The 19,238-nt window shown below is 38.5% G+C and overlaps 1 long non-coding RNA gene across 1 annotated transcript; it reads left to right on the top strand.

Moving 5' to 3' along the window:
• The first annotated feature begins 2,225 nt into the window (after positions 1-2,225).
• On the top strand, positions 2,226-9,565 carry LOC146424800 (uncharacterized). Its single transcript, XR_014846952.1, has 3 exons — positions 2,226-2,294; positions 3,693-3,812; positions 8,711-9,565. It is a non-coding gene; the product is annotated as an uncharacterized LOC146424800 (long non-coding RNA).
• The last annotated feature ends 9,673 nt before the right edge of the window (positions 9,566-19,238 follow it).

The raw sequence follows: 19,238 nt of genomic DNA, 5'->3' as shown, positions 1-19,238 counted from the left end.
TTTCCGGCCTTAATCAGGGTAACTAATAATGTGACGTTTAGGCTCTTGGGCTGAATCAAATTAAGAAACCACTAGGGTTTTTTCCAAGAAAACTCTTCTTATGGCACATCCTGAAAGCTTTAATTTTAGCATCACTTCCCTTCTTTTTTCCCAGTTTGATCTCAGCTTTCCATCTGGCCTGTTTTTCTCATGAGGTACCAGTAGCAAGCTATAGCAGAGGAGATAGGTTAAAACAGTGTATCTACTAAAAAAAAGTTCCAGTGAGGTTTGTCAACAGTTAAATGTCCTTTGTTAAAAAGGTGGTATTCTCCATGCAATGTCCAGTCTTGGCTTGTCCATCTTCTGTTTATCACTCTACTCCGTAATAGCAGCATTTATACACCCACAGCTAAGCTGTGGGGAGAAAACAAGTTGCTTGCATTGAAAATAACCAGATATAATATTGAATAATCCATATGGGAGAAGTAAGTCCTGCTCTACTCCACTGAATCTGATTTAGCTTCTATGGTGACATATGATCTATTGCAGTTGGCTTTTCAAATCACCTGCTGAGCTTCTGTGTGCATTTTCTAGGCCTGGTTTGCAGTTTGTTCTTAGATCCTCTATGTCCACACAATTTACACAAAAGTTCTCTCTTCAAAAACTGTCAACCCTGTGGCTTTTTCTGTTGCAACCTCAATATTTGTAATGACTGTTCAAAATAACACTCCAGTGGTGCAAGACCACCTGGCTTTCCCTGCTATTGGTAGTGCCATTGAAACACAGTTCTCTTCATGTAGATTAACAGATTAGTTAGTTCTATACTATAGTACTATAGCAACACATGCATATATGTAATGCAGTTTTTCAGGTAATGTACAAGAAGTTATGTAAAAATATTAAATACTAGTAAATAACTGAAACAATGGCTCTTTTTATTTGATGCCTTAATAATTTCTAGTTTTTCCTCTTCATCTATCTGTAACTTGATGTAGTTCTGTGCTTCTTATAAAATGCTAAAAACCTCTGTTTCCCAGCACCTTTAGCCAAAACAATCCCTCTGAATAGAAAATCCAAGGACACATTCATTGCTCTAGGGCCCAAAAACAACAGTGAAATGGGGGGAGCAGGTGTGGGGTGGTTAACATCCTTGCCTAAGGGTGTGATTGGAGAATTAGGGATTAATATGCTAATGAGACAAAATTTTTAAAAGGTGAAGGGCTCATGACCCTGCATCCATTTTGGCTGTAGTCCCTCAAGGGGGACTTTGCTTGCCCAAATGTACCTTGAAGGCCTTGAATAAATTCATCTGCTTTTGTACTCCTAATTTTGTCATGTTCTCTGTTTGAGGTAGCCTGATTTAGGCATCAATTGACTAATTAAATCATTCCATATATTTGTATATTTGTATATTTGTATATTTGTATATTTGTATATTTATTTGTATATTTGTATATTTGTATATTTGTATTAGAATTATGTTGTTACTTCTCACAATCACTGAGTCCTCAGTATTCCCACTGGTTATTGCTGAAACATGGCCATAGGGCATTTAATTTGCCCAGTACCTAACATGATATTGCCTCACACTGTCAGTGAAATTCCACAAGCCATACAAAAGCAGAAATTGTTCAAACTCAGCAAAAGCTTCTCTAACACAAAATACATCCTTCTTATTCCTTTTTTTTTGTAGGCAGCTGATGTTCCTTAATTTAGTTGCTGTGTAAGAGGTTAGAAATGTCATATTAGTTTTTCCATGAGGTTATGGTTTATGTTCAAAGTTGCATTCAAAGTAGCACAGAGGCCATTTTTTCTTTTATCTATGTAAACCATACTCTATTTCATAGGCTAATGGACAGAAGTATATAGAGAAAAAAAGCCACTTTTTTTCAGTCACCTCTACAACTTCCTTAGACAAACAGAATCTAGAGTGAACCAGCAAAACAAGCCTAGGCAAAACACACAGAAGCACAGCAGATTGGTTTTCTTAGGGGTTTTGGGAGAGGTTTTTGTTTTGTTTGTTTGTGTTAGGTTAGGGGAGTTTTGTTTTGTTTTTATTTTGTTTGATTTTTTATGTTTTTTTTGTTTGTTTTTTATTTGGGTTTTTTTTCTTTTAATGCACCTTACAAGATATAACAGAACATTGTAAAAGCTGAAACAGATTCAATACAGTAAGCAGCTGTGGAACTTTTCCCTTCATGGATTAGCTAATAATATGTTTTGTTATTTTGGAATCAAACAGGTTGTTTTCTCTACATGTTGCTCAGATTGGTGGTGAACATACAAAGAGGACTACTGTGGAGCTCAGTGGGAAGGTGAGAAAAAGAGAAAATTGATATAATTACAGAATCCTAACATCCTCTATATGTAGCCCAGTAAGGGTTCATTTTTTAAAACCACTTTGTTGTTTTTCAGAATTAGACTTAATCTTTCCAGATTTTAGTAAGTCTCAGACCTTATGTAAATCTTCAGCTTTCAAGAGTCACAGGGTCACCTCTGAAAATATCTCAGTACTTGAAGGAAAATAATATTTTGCAAATACAAAATGCTCCACAAATTTCTATGCACCCTGAGCTCTCTCAAGTAATTGAGTTCTGTGTCTCTCTGAGCTGCTGACAGATTAATATAATTTTTTTCAAGGTAATCTAGTTTTTCTTGTTTCTCCAGGTTATACCACCCTTTTGCAGTATGGAGGTTCCTCACAGATCTGAACAACTGGCAAATTTCCATTTAGGTTTTTCTTTCTGTGTAAGACCGGAAAGAGCAAATTAAGTCTCCGACTTGAGATTATGACCGTCTCTGATAACTATGAAACAAATGCACGGAAGTATCTGCATATACACCGTATGCATATACTGAGACCATAGAATTCTGTTAAAAAATAATTTTTAACACCAAGTAACAAATGTCTTCAGCATGTCATCTCTTGTGAGTAATTAGTAGAGAAATTGGAAAGTAGTCAAAATAGGAGAGGATGGCCCAAATTCTATCAGTATTCATTTTCTGCCAGTCTTTGAGAAAGTGGAGTGTCCTACAGTCATACAGTACCCAGTGCTGCTTCACTCTTCATCATTGCAAAATAATCACACCAGCTATTCAATCTGTGAGCTTTAATGTTTATAGCATTATCTCCATGATGGCATTTATTGCATTTTTTCCCATTGGAATTTTCATTTAAGTTCCATTTTCATTTATGTCATTGCTTTTTATCCACCTGATGTCCTGATAGCCATCATGACAAGAGTTTCATAATTTTTGCAGTGTTTTATATTTGGTTTTGTATGCTGCTGAAGGCAGTCTAATTTTTTATTTTATCCATAAGACTATTTTCATTATCAACATTTCAGTCTGATTGGGTTTTCTTTCTGCTGCTTTTAGATTGCTAGAAATAAATGTGAATGGTAATTTCCAAATTATTGGTAGTAGTGATTTATATTGGTCTTTACTGAATAGTATTCTTTCTTGAAAGTAAAAAGTGCTGTATCCAACACAAACTACACTGACCTATGCTTTGTGTGCAGGATAAAAAATTGAGGAAAACTAGTGACTCTAGCACATCTTCCCTTTTGGCATAGGGAAGTTCCTTTCAAGCACCCAAATCTCCTTCAATATGTGTGCACATAAAAGGAACAGTCATGTATCTTAGGCGCTGTGTACATCAGACTACATAAGGGGTTGAAACCAGAAGCTTTACTTTGTCTTTACTTTTATAGGATACCATGCTGTGAACATCCTTAACCTGGAAACTCTCTTCTTTCTGTTTTTCTGGTGCTTTGTAGCTCTGCATTTAGCCTAAGCAGAACAATCTTAAAATCCTGCTCTCAGAACTAAAGGTAATTAAAATATTAAATTTTTAGTGTTTATGATATCCTTTTCATACTTTTTCCTTTTGTTCAAGTGTGTGGTTAAAAAAGCAAAAGAAAATCAAATAAACCAAAAACCCCAGCCAAAAGTATTTTAAAATAAATAAATAAAATGCAAGTCCACGAATAAAATCCAAAACTGCTGTATTTACAAAAATTAGAGGAAGAGAGGGAGAGAGAGGAATGTCATTTACAATAAAAATTGTGTCATCTAAGATAATATCATTTACTGTTCCAGCAACTTAGCTGCAGCCTGGCTGATTTCTAAAAATTCAGTACTAAAGAAGAGAAAAGGAAAAATGAACCCTTGTCTCAGTAAAAAAATTCTACACTGTGGGTTTTGACAGAGTTTAAAAATAAAACTGAGACAAGGTAAATCTGGGAGGGTTTTTTTGCTGTTTAAATTGCACACTGACCCTTTAAACAGTGTTCCAAGCACTATAGCCTTAGGCACAGCCGCAAGGCATAACCATCCCCTGTAGTGTGACTTCATCATGGGTTCTCACCTCCCTGCCCAGCAAGTCCTGAAATACCTAGCAACTTTCCTTGCCCCACTTTTGGTATGCTTTCATATATCCCAACATAATGAAACATAACTGCTACTGCTAGTGCTTTCTACACAATGAAGTGCATTGGAGAGGTGGAGGTAAAAAAGTTTCGTTGATTTCCTACCTTCAATTCAGACAAAAAGTTTTAAGATAAGGTCCATTTCCTTACATGTCGCACTCTCCTCCCCCCGCCTCCAAATGCCCCTACAATTAAAAGTGTACAGCTTTCTAGATGAAAGCAATTCCTTGACCTACATATAGCCCCCTGATGAAGATTCATAAGAACATTTTCAGTCATAATATGTATTTGAGTGAATCTAAATTTTCAACATTTTAATAATCAAGAAGAATATTTAGCCAATAAATGTATCTCACAATCTCATGACCAAAAGAAGTAAAAGAAAACTTTTGCAAGCTATAAATCCATTTTAAGATAGTATTATTATTTCCTTTCTTTTATTTTATTCTTTACATGGGTCTGCACCTTCATGAATTATTGATGAAAATATATAGGATTTAATTTTTATACAGTATCTTGTGCTTTCAAATAAAACGTAGACTTAATTTAACAAGTTTGGGCTGACCTTCTGAATTCTATGCCCTATCTGTAGTACAGATTTATGTCTTTTTAAGGCCAAACTTTATATCAGTCCCATTTCCAAACAGATTAATACACATGGAGCAAAATATTAATCTGTTCCCAGGATTCACGTTAACCTACTAAAATTTAAAAAAAAAGTCTATGCTCTTGACTGCCTGAAATATAATGAGCAAGGCCTACTTAAAAATATCATTCACAAGCTCAGAAGTTTTGTAGAATCATGATAGCAATCAGAAAAATAGTTGAAACAATGTTTTGTTCTTATAAGTGACGCAGCTTTTTTGGTCATGTCAGCTTGAAACAAATGCACACAAAAATCCCAGAATCAATACTGTCATCAGGGAGATTGTCAGGGAGAAACAACAATCATGGCATGAAATAGAGTATCTACTTAACATTAATTAAAACTCTGTGATCAACTACTTCATTATTATTTTCTAAATCATCTGTAACCATTCTGCTATCCTTATTACATTCTGTCTTCTAATTTTTCGTCTGTTTTTGGACTCCTTAAAGCCATTATCATTCTGTCAGGGTCAAGCCAGGATTCTCATTGGTGGACATGCTCATTCAGATAGGAAACCTTGTGGTTATTTTCAATTTAGTAACTATCTGAGCTTGTCCAAAGCAGTTGTCAAAGAAATCCTCTCATAGCCTCATTATTTGTTGGACGCAGAAAACTGAATGCTACACTTCTACTCTGCAAGGTTTGTCTGACATCTGAACTTGTTCAGACTTCAGCAACTATAGCTTACATTACTGCTTATAGCTCTTCTAGGTATGTCTTGGAAGAGTTAATGCTGACATGAGTTAGTATTTAATTTAAAAAACCAGCAGTTTCCCATTGACTGGCTTTCCTTTTCATTTATCTTTTGAGATGTTCTTCCTGCCATGCTACTCTTGAAGATGATTCATTACCAAAATTGCTACCGAACCCCAAGGAAATAGAGAAATAGATTCATTTTTCTGTTCTATATATTTTTGCCACTACATCTCAAACAGTTTTCTTTTACATACAAGGCATTCATTACATCAGTAATCACACCCAAAACAGGGCGGGTGTTACTATTTGTCAGGTTTTCCAGAGATAAGTTCTCAGCCCTGATAAAAATCTACCAATAAAGTATTACAATTCAGGTTCTGGACTGTTGCCGTTAAAATATTCTAGATCATACTGTCTTGTTGATACATATCAAGTTATTCCTGGGTCTTTTTACTTGTTTAGTTTTGGGGGAATATTTTCTTTCACAGAGAGAGAAAAATTTAAAAAAGAAAGAGAGATTTTGATACAATGTATACAGATTTAATCTACAGTTTGAGACATATATGTCCACACAAAATATTCATATTAGCCCTATTCAATGAGAATCAGTAGCTCAAATCTGAAAAAAATGTGTCATGTTCTACACCAATTTCCAAGTCTGCATGTGTTTTGTTAAAACTAGCATCATTCTTGGTGTATCTCATTAAGACTCAGACTTTGTATCTATCTGCATGATGTAACAGGTTCGAGAACAGTCTGTAGTACAAGACACTCTGCAGGACACCTGCCCTTCAGCCACGGGACTAGCTTGCTGACAAAGCAAGTACACAGAGCCATTATGAGTATTCAGCACACAGCATTGGGTGGTTTCCAGAAGTAAACACTGCCCATAATTGCAGTCATGGGCAGTGAACTTGCCCTTTTGAGAGCTGTCATAAAAATGTAATATAGAAAAACTCCATGTCTCCCAGCTCATGATTTAGCAGTCTTATATGGCACCATCACTCTTTCAGTTTTCCATCTTCCCACCTACCTCACATTCTCAGATTAGTGGAGTAAGAAAGGGAAATACCAAAGAAGAGAAATGCACTAAGCCGTGTGTGTGTGTGTGTGTGTGCATGCCCTATGTGAATAAGCAAGACAACCAGAGAAAAAAAATTAAAGACATATATGCCTCTCAGATGTTCTCAATACATTACAGTGTTTTCTCCTTCCTGCTCTCCTATGCTAATGTTCCATCCATTCTTAACTTTCTTGTCTTGCTGAGTTTTCTGTCATCAAACCCACAGCATTGCCATTGTAATGCTGTCGTGGTTTTAACCCCAGCCAGCAACTAAATACCACACAACCTCTCAACCCATCAGCAGGATCAGGGAGAGAATTGGAAAAATAAAAACTGAAAAGCTCACAGCTTGACATAAAAGCAGTTTAATAGGTAAAGCAAAAGCCACACATTCAAGCAAAGTAAAACAAAACATTAATTCACCATTTCTTATGGGCCATCAAGTGTTCAGCTATTCCCAGGAAGGCGGGGCTCTATCACACATGACAGCAAGACGTGGCATCACTCATGACTTAGTAAGACAAACACCGTAACTCAAAATGTCCCCCTTCTTCCTTTGTCCCCCTTTAAGCCTGAAGCCATATGGTATGGAATTTCTTTTGGTCAGTCAGGGTCACCTGTCCCAGCTGTGTCCCCTCGCAACTCCTTGTGCACCCCCAGCTTACTCACTGTTGGGGTGGCGTGAGAAGAAAAGCCCTTGACTCTGTGTAAGTACTGCTCAGCAGTAACAAAAACATCCCTGTGTTATCAACACTGCTTCTATCACAAATACAAAACACAGGCCCATACCACCCACTGTGAAGCACATTAACTGTCTCCCAGCAAAACTAGCAGAAATACATAATTGCTCTTCCAATAACTTGGGCTTTTTTCTCCCAATAGCATCCTAAAAAGAAAATAGAGAATCAGGCCACACTTTTCTACTTCAGAAGAGTTAGCTTTGCAGAATATTAGGTTTTTAATGTAAGTTCTAACTGCTTCCTGATACAGAACCTGGGTATTGCTAATTACATCAGAATATTACACTGTAGTCCTATTGGTACCCTTGAATTTATACTCCCATAGCACTCACAGCCTAAAATTATATTGATGACACTTCAAAGATGTTTAGCCCTCCCTTTGTACATTTCATCTACCTTTCACCACAATGTTTGGTATTCCCATGCCTTCCCTCATCAGAAGAGAAGTAATGTTCTTATATCATATTGAGTGTGCTTACTGTGTAATTTTGTGATTCAGCTTAAACACTAGAAGATAAAACAGAAAGTAAATCTACATGCAATACTAGACCTTATTCTTTGCATATCAAGGAGCCATCACACGTGGGCAACTACTAAATCATATAATCTGATGCTAAATTACTCTGATGTATTACCCCTCATCCTCCCCTACCTTGAAATGTATACCACAAAGAATGACCTATCCTTTTACAGTTCCTATGAAGAGCTCAGCAGTTCCTGAAGGTCAGTTATGATTAAGAGAGGGAGAGGGAGGAAAAAGCTGCCATTTAGAAGATTCCTATGGATTAAAAGACTTGTGTAAACTTTGTTTTGGTTCAATTTATGGTTTGTATTATTAATTAAACTGGGGTGGGGAGGAAAATATTCTATATACTGTAGTTTAGCTGAAAGGTTCATAAATTACAACGTAAAGTCTGTAAACCATTATGATTTCTAAAAAAAAGCACCGTGAGGAGGGTAAATCCCACTAGCTTTCTAAAATGTGAGTGGTATTTTCTCTGTAGAAGTAACAGCTTCTCACTTTTTTTTTAATTTTATATGCAAACATGACTTTTAAACAATCTCATTGCTCAAATAACAGTTGTTTATTTGTTCTTCCTGAAAATGCGAAGTATTCAAAGAGTTAACCTCACCTAAACTACTTCTTTTCTAGCCGTGCCCCAGTGAATAAGACTGAATGTCAGCTGTCTTCTAACTTTAGTTTCCAAGCAGCTGAACTATGGCTAACTTTTGATGGTACAGGTGCAGCATTAAACTATCAGGAGCATGTTGCACAGCAGTAAGTTACAACAAAAAACAAACAAACAAAAACCAAAAAAAAAAACAAGCCCCTGTAGCACAATTTTCTCTGCAGGAGTAAGTTTTGAATGCATATATTTCTGGTAATAATAATAACAACTACTAGCAAATAAAAATAAAGGCTTCAGAAGAACTTCTAGTGGTGGAATAATAATGGATATTGAATTTGTGAAAACTGCAAGCTACACTTCTTTTCTTAAAAAATTCTGGGTTTAATACATTTTCATTACCTCGTGCTCTGGCTCAGGAGTCTTACCAGTTTCATCCCATCAGTAATAGTTATGTAGTAATATCTGGCTAAAAAGATGAGTATTTGCCCCATTACATGACTACATAGACCTGAAAGCCCAATAGAACACCTGAAGCAATATTAACAGTAATTATAAGTTTAATAATGCGCTGTACCTTCACTCTTTTTGATGTACACAAGCAAGCCAGCATAGTTAGGATGGCTTGTACTTCTTCAACATGCTTCTGAGAGATAAAAAAGACAACCTAACATTTTGAGAGTTGAGGGTTCATATCCAGTTGAGAGTTCATGCCACATGTACTTTTAACGATGCCAGATGTACTGCAGAAACCCTGAACATCTCTTAACCCTTGAGAAAAAAGCAGCTGGGTATAGTTTGTTTCTGGCAAAACTTAAATCTATGTCACTGTTTTTCTGTGTTCCTCTGTCTGTTAAGTGTCATTATATTGTTCATGGCAAACTGGGAATTTTCTGATTTTGGAAAGAATTACATTTGGCTCAAAAAACAAAGACATGTTTCCTTTCACTTTCCTCCATAAGAACTGTGACATTTGTACTATATTCATAGTGCTACACAAAAAGTTAACAAACTTAGAAATAAATCCACAATACATTTATAATTTACCTTAACTTCTAATTTTGTCTATAAGGAGAGTTAAGGTTTTCAGGTAGTTTTGCATATATTTCAACTGTATCTTTTTTTGTACTTAGATTTGTTGTGATTTTTTTTTTATTGGTATGCCTTCAGCTGTGTACTAACCATGTCTTTTAAGTCAATTTTGAACTAAGAATTATATTTCCTTCATAATTCAGGAAGTAATTTTTAAACTCTTAATATGCAAAACACTTCTATAATGACTGTCATGACTAGGGTTGTGTAAATTCTGCTTTTACCAATAAACCTCCCAAACTGTATTATTTTTGGCAGGATTTCTGAGTCCACAGAACAGAAACAATCAACAGTATCATGAAGTAGAGGAAAAACTGCATCCATGCTTGCTGCAACCGCCTGAGCAAGCATTTAATGTAAATTTATGTATTATCTTTCCTGTTCTCTTTGAGAAAAGTAGTAACATTGAATGATCTTACTCCCCTTTAGCAGCCTAGAGGAAGACTAAGGCATTAGAATCTAACATCTGAAGCATTTTCATCAATTAATAGAAACACTATTTGTTTCCTTCCCACCTAATTATATGTTCTTATAGGAAAATAGCAGGAAAAAAAAAGTCAGTTGGTACAGCAAAAGAATCCATCAGTCATCTTACTCATTGATTTTTTTATTTCTTTCTCCACTCAATATTCTTTCTCCTTCAAATCTCTAATAACTTCTTAAGGCACTACATACACTCTTCTAAATAATTGAAGGCCTTACAATAGCTTCTTTTTCTAGTTATAGTGTACAAGGCTGAGGAAACAGAGATTCCTTCTTGCATGCTGCGAGAGTAGATGAGCTGCCTAGAAAATGGTGACTGCGGTTGGAGATTTATTAGTCTTTTAAGTTTTTACTCAGGACACCCATTTGTTTTTAAGCAGTAGAGGAAAATCAGAAAGAGGCAGTAGCTAAGGCATGGAGAAAAACACTTCTTGAAGGTTGCTTTTTGTTTAAAGCAGTTTTGTTAATTAACATTTTAACTACACTCTACATTAACGCATAGAGCAGAATGACATTGCTAGTAGTTCTTGGCCTTCTAAATCTCAATAAGCATTTGCCAAAACAAGTATGTGCACAATCATAGGCAAAGAAGATCAAATATTTCACAGATACATATTGCTCCTTTGATGAATGGCATAGAGATCTGGTGGATCCATGTTCTTTGTGGATATGATATCCCAGTTCACACAGGGATGTTTAAAGATCTCTTTCTGGATCTACTCTAAACTTTGTTACAAGGTACCTTATAAAACCCAGTCTTTCCGTCAAACAAAAAAAATGCATGTGTGACCTCTTCCTAGGGTTGCAACACTCATCAGTTCAACTTTTTTGGAAATGGTGGCTGGAAGCTGCTTGTGTATCCCAAGAACACTGCTGTTGAGAAATGGCTTTCTGTATGCAGTTTCAGAGCCAAGTATATTAATTTACTGTACCAAATTACTTGTCCTGCAGATGATCTTTTGTTTTCTGCCTTCCCTGCACCCAACACTCCACCTGGATGCTACCATAACACATTTGCACACTAAATATGATATGTTGGCTGAAACATTTTTAATGTTTAGAAAATCTTTAAAATGTGTTTCTTTCCATTTCTGCTGGTTATACCAAATGATTGCAAAGTCATCACTGTGAGATTGAAAATCTCTGATGAATATAAAGAAAAAAAACCAACCCAGAACACACTCAAACAAATAAACTGGCAAAGAGACAGTATAAGAAAAAGAAGCAATATATATATATATTTCGTAAAGAGGTTCTATTTTATGATGCAGTCTGCTTATTTATAGTGAAAAAGCTGCTGCTGAGAAATGGTATTCTACCGACATTGTTACACAGTCAGGTGTGGCTAGCACAGGTCTTTCCCATGAGAACTTCTTCTGTGTTTTATAAACAAAGATAAAGTTTGGATGTTATTAAAAACAGTGTCTCGAGATTTGGACAGTTCAGGCCTGGCCAATCAGGCCTGGGGGAAGGTTTCTGACTGACCAATCTGGGTGACCCCTGAAAAGTCTATATAAGCTGAAATCAAAATAATAAAGTCCTTTTTTTCTTGTCACACTGAGAATCCGGGTACTTTTCTCTGCTAGCGGCTCAACAGCAACAGTCAGGTGTAGTAATTTGCTGTGCTAAATTATTAGTTCTGCAGATGCTAGGTTCCCCTCACTATCTTCACCACAGGAATGATACTGCAATCTGGCCTTTTAGCTTTCTGTGAGTTGTTATTTTAATAGTTATTTTAATTGCTTCTATTTCAATAGAAGTATATGCACACATATACTTTTTATTAATGTAGAGCCTTTTATAAAAAAGTCCTTTTATTGAAATATCTTGTCAGAGATTTGTGGAATAGTTTGTCATAAATATTGGATAACTTACAACATGGTGCTGGAAATATGATTGCATTCAACAGCACACTTCCACTGCACCTCTTGCTCATTCTCAGTGTTAGTACCACCTTGGCTGAGAAGACAGAAGAGGAAATGCTCAGAAACATTATTTTTCCACATAATTCCTATGTAGATAAAACCAAATTCCATTTTTTAGTCCATTTGAAATTAATGAATAGCACACATATTGTTTTTCACTGTCAATAAAACTAATAAATTCATACGTAGAGTTTATTCACACACTAGTCAGGTATTTGTGTCCTGCTCTAAAACATATGTAATTTATTGATTTAAGAAAATATGGCAAATTGTTAAAGGTTCATCTCTTTTCCTTAAGAAACAAAGGTTGCTGACAAATGTCATTTAATGAGAAATCAGATTCTGTACTCATTCAACCTGGTAAAACTTTTGTTACTGTAAATTTACTATTATGAAAAAAGAAAAAACTATTCACTTGCAGTAAAAAGAAATCAAAAGTGTTTATAATTAGTATATTTTCAAGACATTTCTAAAAAATGTCATGGAGTATATCTATAGCAGCCCAGTCAGGTAGAAATTTGGAGTAATGGTAGTGCTCAAACAATCTGAGAAAAGTAAGCATTTGCTACAGTAGGATTAGTCATATTGTAACTGCTGGCATTTAAGTAACTTTAAGAAATCCATCTGAACCAAAGGCTTCTATAAAGAATGGGCTAGCTCACATCCATCCAGAGCATATACCTCTTGAATCACCAGATTTACTTCTCAAGTGTTGTACTGTTGCCTTTTTTGCTTAGCCCAGAACATCAGCAAGGTATCTTTAGCATTTAAGAGAAATTTAAACCCTTCAAAAGCTGTTGTGGTAGGCCTGAAGAAGGGTCTGAAGGGTGGGGAGAGGCACAAAGATGGCTCCTGTGTGTTCTGTGAAGGTTCTGGATGTTTTCACCATGTCCAGTCCAGCAGAGCCAGGCTCTGATGGCTCTGAGGATGATGGACATGCCGCTGGCCAAGTCTGGGCCAATTAGAGATGTTAGTTGAAAACATATTTAAGAAGAAATCAAAACAATGTGAGCATGCGCTTCTTTTTTGCTAGAAGAGAAGGAGGAGGTGAGAATATGTGAAGGGAGAACAGCATGGAGACACCAAGGTCAGTGCAGAAGGTGGGGAGGAGGTGCTCCAGGCGCCGGAGATGAAAACACTCTGCTAGCCATGGTGAAGACCATGGGGGGAGCAGGAGGTCCCCCTGCAGCCCATGGAGTCCACAAAGATGCAGAAATCCACCCACAGCCTGTGGGGAGGTGCCCACACCAGAGGAGCAGGTGGATGCCTGGAGGAAGCTGTGATCCTGTGGGAGTCCCAGCAGAGAAAAAGGAAAGATTTGAAATGGAAACAGCACAGCCTCAGCTCTGTGGTCTGCGCTTTATGGACAAGAGGACTCTTGCTGCAGCAGGTTTAGGTGGACTGCTACTTGTGAGATGGACCCATGCCAGAGAAGTTCACAGAGGACTGTCTCCCATGGGAGAGACCCTGTGGCTAAGTAAAGGACTCCTCTTCCCTGAACAGTGAAAGAAATTTTGGATTGACCAAAGAAAAACCCCCTTATTCTGCCCCTCCTCCCTCGTGCTGTTGGTTAGGAGGAGGGAGGGGGGTGAGCAACGAAAGGGTGTCTTAAGAGGGAGGGGGGGTGAGTGGAGAAACGGTGATTGTAGCAGAAGAAATTTTGGTGATAGATTGACTAAGAAAAAAGCCCATACCCTGCCTCCCTCCCGAGCTGTTGGTCGGAAGGAAGGAGGGGGGTGAATGAAGAAATGGTGTCTTAAGAGCTTATTTTTACTTCTCATTTGCCTCCTCTGACTCTGTTTAGGGTTAGGTTAGCTATAAATCACTTTGCAACTTTACGTTTTCAGCCTATTTTCTCCTTTTTCTCAGTGCGTCCTCCCACCAGTTATTTATCTCAACTTATGAGCCTTGTGTGTGTGTTTAACAGTTTTTCTTTTCCTCTCTTCTGCACAGCTGTGGCAGGGGAGAGCAGAGAGAGCAGATGTCGGAGGTGCCTGGCATTTGGCCAGGGTCAAACCACGACGCTGGATTGAGTGCTTTTGAGGCTTGTCCAACTGCTTACTTGTTAAAACATAAAGTGTGTACCACTGCCTGCTCCAGAGAGGATACTTTTTCTATTTAAGCCATACATTTTGCCTATTCATATCATGTGAGCAAACCTGTATTTCCAAAGATGCAATATCTTTATCCCAGAGAAAAAAATCCAAACAAAAATCAACAAAACAAACAAACAGAAGTTCTTCCTGACTGTCTAGCTAAAAAACTAGAATAAAATATGCCTGGTCATTTTTTTTCTAGGAGTGATGACAGAAGATATCCAGAAATTCATGTGGGTTAAGAGAAAAAGAAGTTGATAAGAATGTGGGTTAAGAGACTTAATGCAGATTAAGAGAAAAAATGTCCTCTGCTGACAGATACTGAGGTATTCTACACTAGAGTCTAAAGAGTTCTCTATCATTTAGAAATATTGAACCACTGGTTTCAGGAAATTTTATTAGCAGAATCTTAAACAAATTTTTAAGGTTTGCAACCAAGTCTTTATTTCTCTTGTAAACTTTATTTAAACCAGCCAGTGCTGTTATATATTGTTTTAATAGTTTTGTTTCATAAAATAGAGGAATAGTTTAAGAGCACTGCCAGACATGTAGAACACTACCTTAAAACATCTCACAAGAGATTTTATATTACGTTAAATTTACCCTTCATTATAAAAGAGGATATGCACTTCAGGTAAATGTAAAAGCAAAATTTCAAAACCCAAGTTTAATTTTAAATAGCTTCAGATTCTTGCATATATACAGAGTTGGAAGCAGTCCCAATGCTTCACAAGTTCTGGGATTGCCCCATCCCAGGTGCAGGATCTTGCACTTGGACTTCTTGAGATTCAAGAGGTTCTCAAGGGTCCACTTCTCAAATGTGTCCACATCTAGATGGCATTTCTTCCTTCTGTTTTGCCAACCACTCAGTTTCCTGTCACCTGCAAATTAGCTGAGAGTGCACTTGATCTCATTGTCTGTATCAATTATAAAGATATTAAAGAACACCAGTTCCAAGAGAGAGCCATTTATACACAGACATAGAACCACTGACTACAAATCTCTGGCAGTACTTATCCAGCCAAATCCTTGTCCACCAAAAATTCAACCCTTCAAACACATCTACCTTCAACTTGGAGAACAGAGATTTTGTGGGATTGTGTCAAAGGCCATACAGAAATCTAGGTAATTGACATCACTTAATTGTCTCTTGTCAATTGTTGTGGTCTCTCTATCATGGCCACTAGATTGGTCAGGCACAATTTGTCCTTAGTGAAGCTGTTTTGGCTGTCTCTGATCTCCCTATCCCTTTATGGGCTTTAGTATTGCTTCCATGAGGATCAGTTCCATGAACTTCCCAGGCACCAACCTGAGACTCACCAATCTGTAGTTCCCAGCATCTTCATTTGTCCTCTTTTAAAAAATAGTTTTCTATTCACTGAGGACTTTGTCTGACTGCCATGACTTTTAAAATATGATGGAAATTTGTTGGGCAACATCAGCCAGTTCCTTCAAGGCCCTGGGTTGCATCTCCTCAGGTCCCATACATTTATGCCTGTTCATTGTCAAGTGGTCTCAAACCTGCTCTTCAAATGCAGTGGGAGGGACTTTGCTCACCCTACTAAGGAGAGAAAGAGTTGTGCCTTTCTCTCCTTGGCATTGCTTTTCTGACCTCTATATTAACAAAATTCTTCTAGTAATTCTTAATTCTTGTCAAGTCCCATTCCCTTTGTGCCTTAGCTTTCCTTATTCCATCCCTACACATCTGAGCCATATCCCTGTACTCTTCCCAGGTCATCTGTCCCTAGTGCCACTGCCTGTGCATTTCCTTCTTACTCCTCAGTCTGAGGAGCAGAGCCTTGTTGAGCCATGCTGGTTTCCAGCCTACCTTGCTTGATTTCTTAAACATGGTGATGGAGCGTCCTCAGAAATCTGACAGCTCTGATGAGTTCCGCTATCCCTAAGGACAGTTTCTGAGGGAATCTCATCCACTAATTCTTTAAGCATCTGGAAGTTCATTATCCTAAAGATCAGGGTTGATTCTGACTCTGCTCATTTTCAAGCCCATGTTCCTTGAAATCAGTGATTTAACCAGGACATGGTTGCTGCAGCCCAGGCTGCCTCCAGGCTTAATCTCTCTAGCGAGCTCATCCACACTAGTGAGCACCAGGTCCAGTAATACTGCTTCCCTGGTTGCTTTGGCCAATGCCTGGACCAGGAAATTGTTCTCAGTGCACTCCAGGGTCTCCTGGATGGTTTGCAGTCAGCTGTACCACTTTCCCAGTGGACATGCAGGTGGTTGAAATCTCCCATCAGGATGTGAGCCTGCGAGTGCAATAATTTCTGTATCTGAAGCAAGAAGTCTTGTCAAAAGGCTTGCCCTGATCAGGTGGCCTGTGGTGAACCCTAGCCACAGCAAGGTGGATGCTGTCCTTCATTTTTACTCACAGGCTCTTGAGCTGTTCACGGCCAATTCTCAAAGGCAACTCTTCACAATCTAGCAATTCCTTAGCACAGAGCACAACACATCTGCCCCTCCTTCCCTCTCTCTTCTGAGAAGTTTGTAGTCCTTGACTGAAGTGTTCCAGTTGTGTGATCCATCCCACCATGTTTCTATGACAGCAACTCAATTATAGGTTTTAAATTGCAGCATGGTGTCCAGTTCCTCTTGCTTGTTACCCGTGCTGCCCACACTGGTGTAGAGACACTTCAGCTGGGTTAGCAACCTTTTCACCTTTTGAGATGAACTCTCCTTAATTCATTTAGGACAATTACAGGTATTTCCCTGCTGCTTCTTAAAGTGTTGGTGTTCCCTGGTTGCTCACTGACACTCAGAAGTGTTGTATTACGGTCCAGGAGGGCTGCACAGGCCGGCTGCCCCCTGGACCAGATCTCTGGTTCTTGGAAATCCCACCGGATCCGGGCGGGCGGCCCCTGAGGTTCTGCGGCATGGCAGCAGTCTTCCAACCACGTCAATTCAGCAGGAATATAGTGAGATGAAGGAAGAACTGGACTCCATCTCTGTTCTGGCAGGGAGGTTTATTTGGGGTAACGGGGAAAAGGGGGTTGCAGGGGAGGAGAAGGGGGGAGAAAAGGCAGGAATGGGATAAGGGCTGCCAGCCCAGAGATGGAAAGACCACGAGGTGATCTGGACATCACCTTATAAAGGGAAAGGGAGGGGAGGGACTGTCTCCCCTAGAGCCAGTCCCGGGGAGTCTGAAGGGAAGACAGGCATAGGGAACCCACCAATAGATTTCGGGGTACAGCAGAGCATATTTCAAAATGAACCAATGGTATACAAAGCAGAGGCACAAAGGAGCTCATGGAATCCTAAAATCCCACGTTGCTACACAGAAGTACTTCCATTTCCTGCATTAAATATAGTTTATAACTCCACTAATAAGTCCAGACAACCTGCTTCCCAGAACACTCTCACCCAACTTAGTTGTGTGTGCAACATCTGGTGTCAGTATACTTGGTCTCTCAAAGGTGACTCCATGATTGTAGAACACAAAACCCAGAGGGTGACAACCACCACAAAGCCTGCCTTACCTGATCAATTCATTTTCTTCTTTCTGGGTCCCTGTCTCCAACTAGGAAGACAGAGAACACTTGGTCTTGACTGCTTATCATGGAGTCTTCTCCTCCCAAGCCCAGAACATCATACGTGTTTCTTAGGGACACATCAGTAACAAAGGGGAGACTCTTCCTTCTGAGCAGAGACGAGATCCAGTTTCCTTTGTTTTGTGAATCAACCAAGCCTGTCAGATCAGGGTTGGAAGTTACCCTGCCTTCCACTTCCAAGGACTTAAGGCAGGACTGTTGCTCTGCCTGAATCATCAGATACCATGTATCAATTTCCCTTTCGGATTTGAGAGCACTATGCTGTCTGGTGAGCTCTTCACACAATATGGCAATCTGCTCAAAAAGCTTATCTATCTGGATGCACTGCACCCATGGCACACATCTGTGCCATCATGCCTCAGGGCGACTTCCAGGGTCTGGAGTTTTCTGTAGCTGAGAGTCTGGGAAGATCTTCTATACCTGTTTGCCCTCTCTGTTCACCACTCCCCTGCTCTTTGCAATCTACTACAATTGCTCCTGGCAATGCCTGCATCATATCAGCCTCTGTCATGAAAGCTGCCTAATCCTGGTTGGTCTTTCAACTCTTGTGTGGATTTTCCTGTCTTTGGGAACCTCCAGACCAGCACAGCCTAGTGCTCAGCTCCCAGACCTTACTGTAGCTGTAGCTGCTTTTGCTGCATGGCTCACTGGCTGACGATTTAAAGACTTTCAGGATGCTTACATGATTAAGGGATTGATCATTAAAAAAATCCTCTCTCTATGATGCCTATCAAGATCTGTTGTATCATCCTATGATCACCCTTTGCATCAATAGTTTGGCTCAAAATTAGAAACCCCTACTAATTTATCTGTACCATTTCCCAAAACACTTTTGTGTTCCCTTCTGTTCTCCAACTACAACACCATAACACCTAGTAGATTTTATTAGAAGAATGAATGAGATGAGAGCTTGACACTACTGCCTGCAAGCTATAGTATGTGCCACTCAGGTCACACAATTTTTCAAGTTCACCTTTGTCTTTAGGATTTGAAGTCAGTAACAATGGCAGGAAGAGAAGCCGGAATGGGATAAAAGGGCATTAACTTCTGTGCCTTTTTGGCCTAATTTGTTACAGAAGGAATTTTGCTGTAGAGATAAACAATTCAAGGTCAAGTCAGTCATGAAATTTTGTATCTCCAGAAAACTAATTCTAGCGAGGAAAGCTTCATGCAGGCAGAAGGAAATCACTTCTGGCTGAATGACTTAAAAGCTTTAAAAGGCTAGAATCTAAAATTCAAGCAAATAGATTTGATGGTATCTCTTGTATGTTTAATAAAGGAAATGGTAGATCTATGGGAAAAACACTAGCGGGAAAAGGGTACACAAATTTCATATCTCTCTAAATCATTCATAGAGTATGAGTCTGAAGTCCTTTAATTTACACTGGATGACC

Source organism: Lichenostomus cassidix, chromosome Z (genome assembly GCF_008360975.1).
Source record: "Lichenostomus cassidix isolate B80296 chromosome Z, HeHo_3.0, whole genome shotgun sequence".
Taxonomy (NCBI): Eukaryota; Metazoa; Chordata; class Aves; order Passeriformes; family Meliphagidae; genus Lichenostomus; species Lichenostomus cassidix.
Note: the sequence above shows the minus strand (reverse complement) of the source record. Positions and strands in the feature narration are given on the sequence as shown.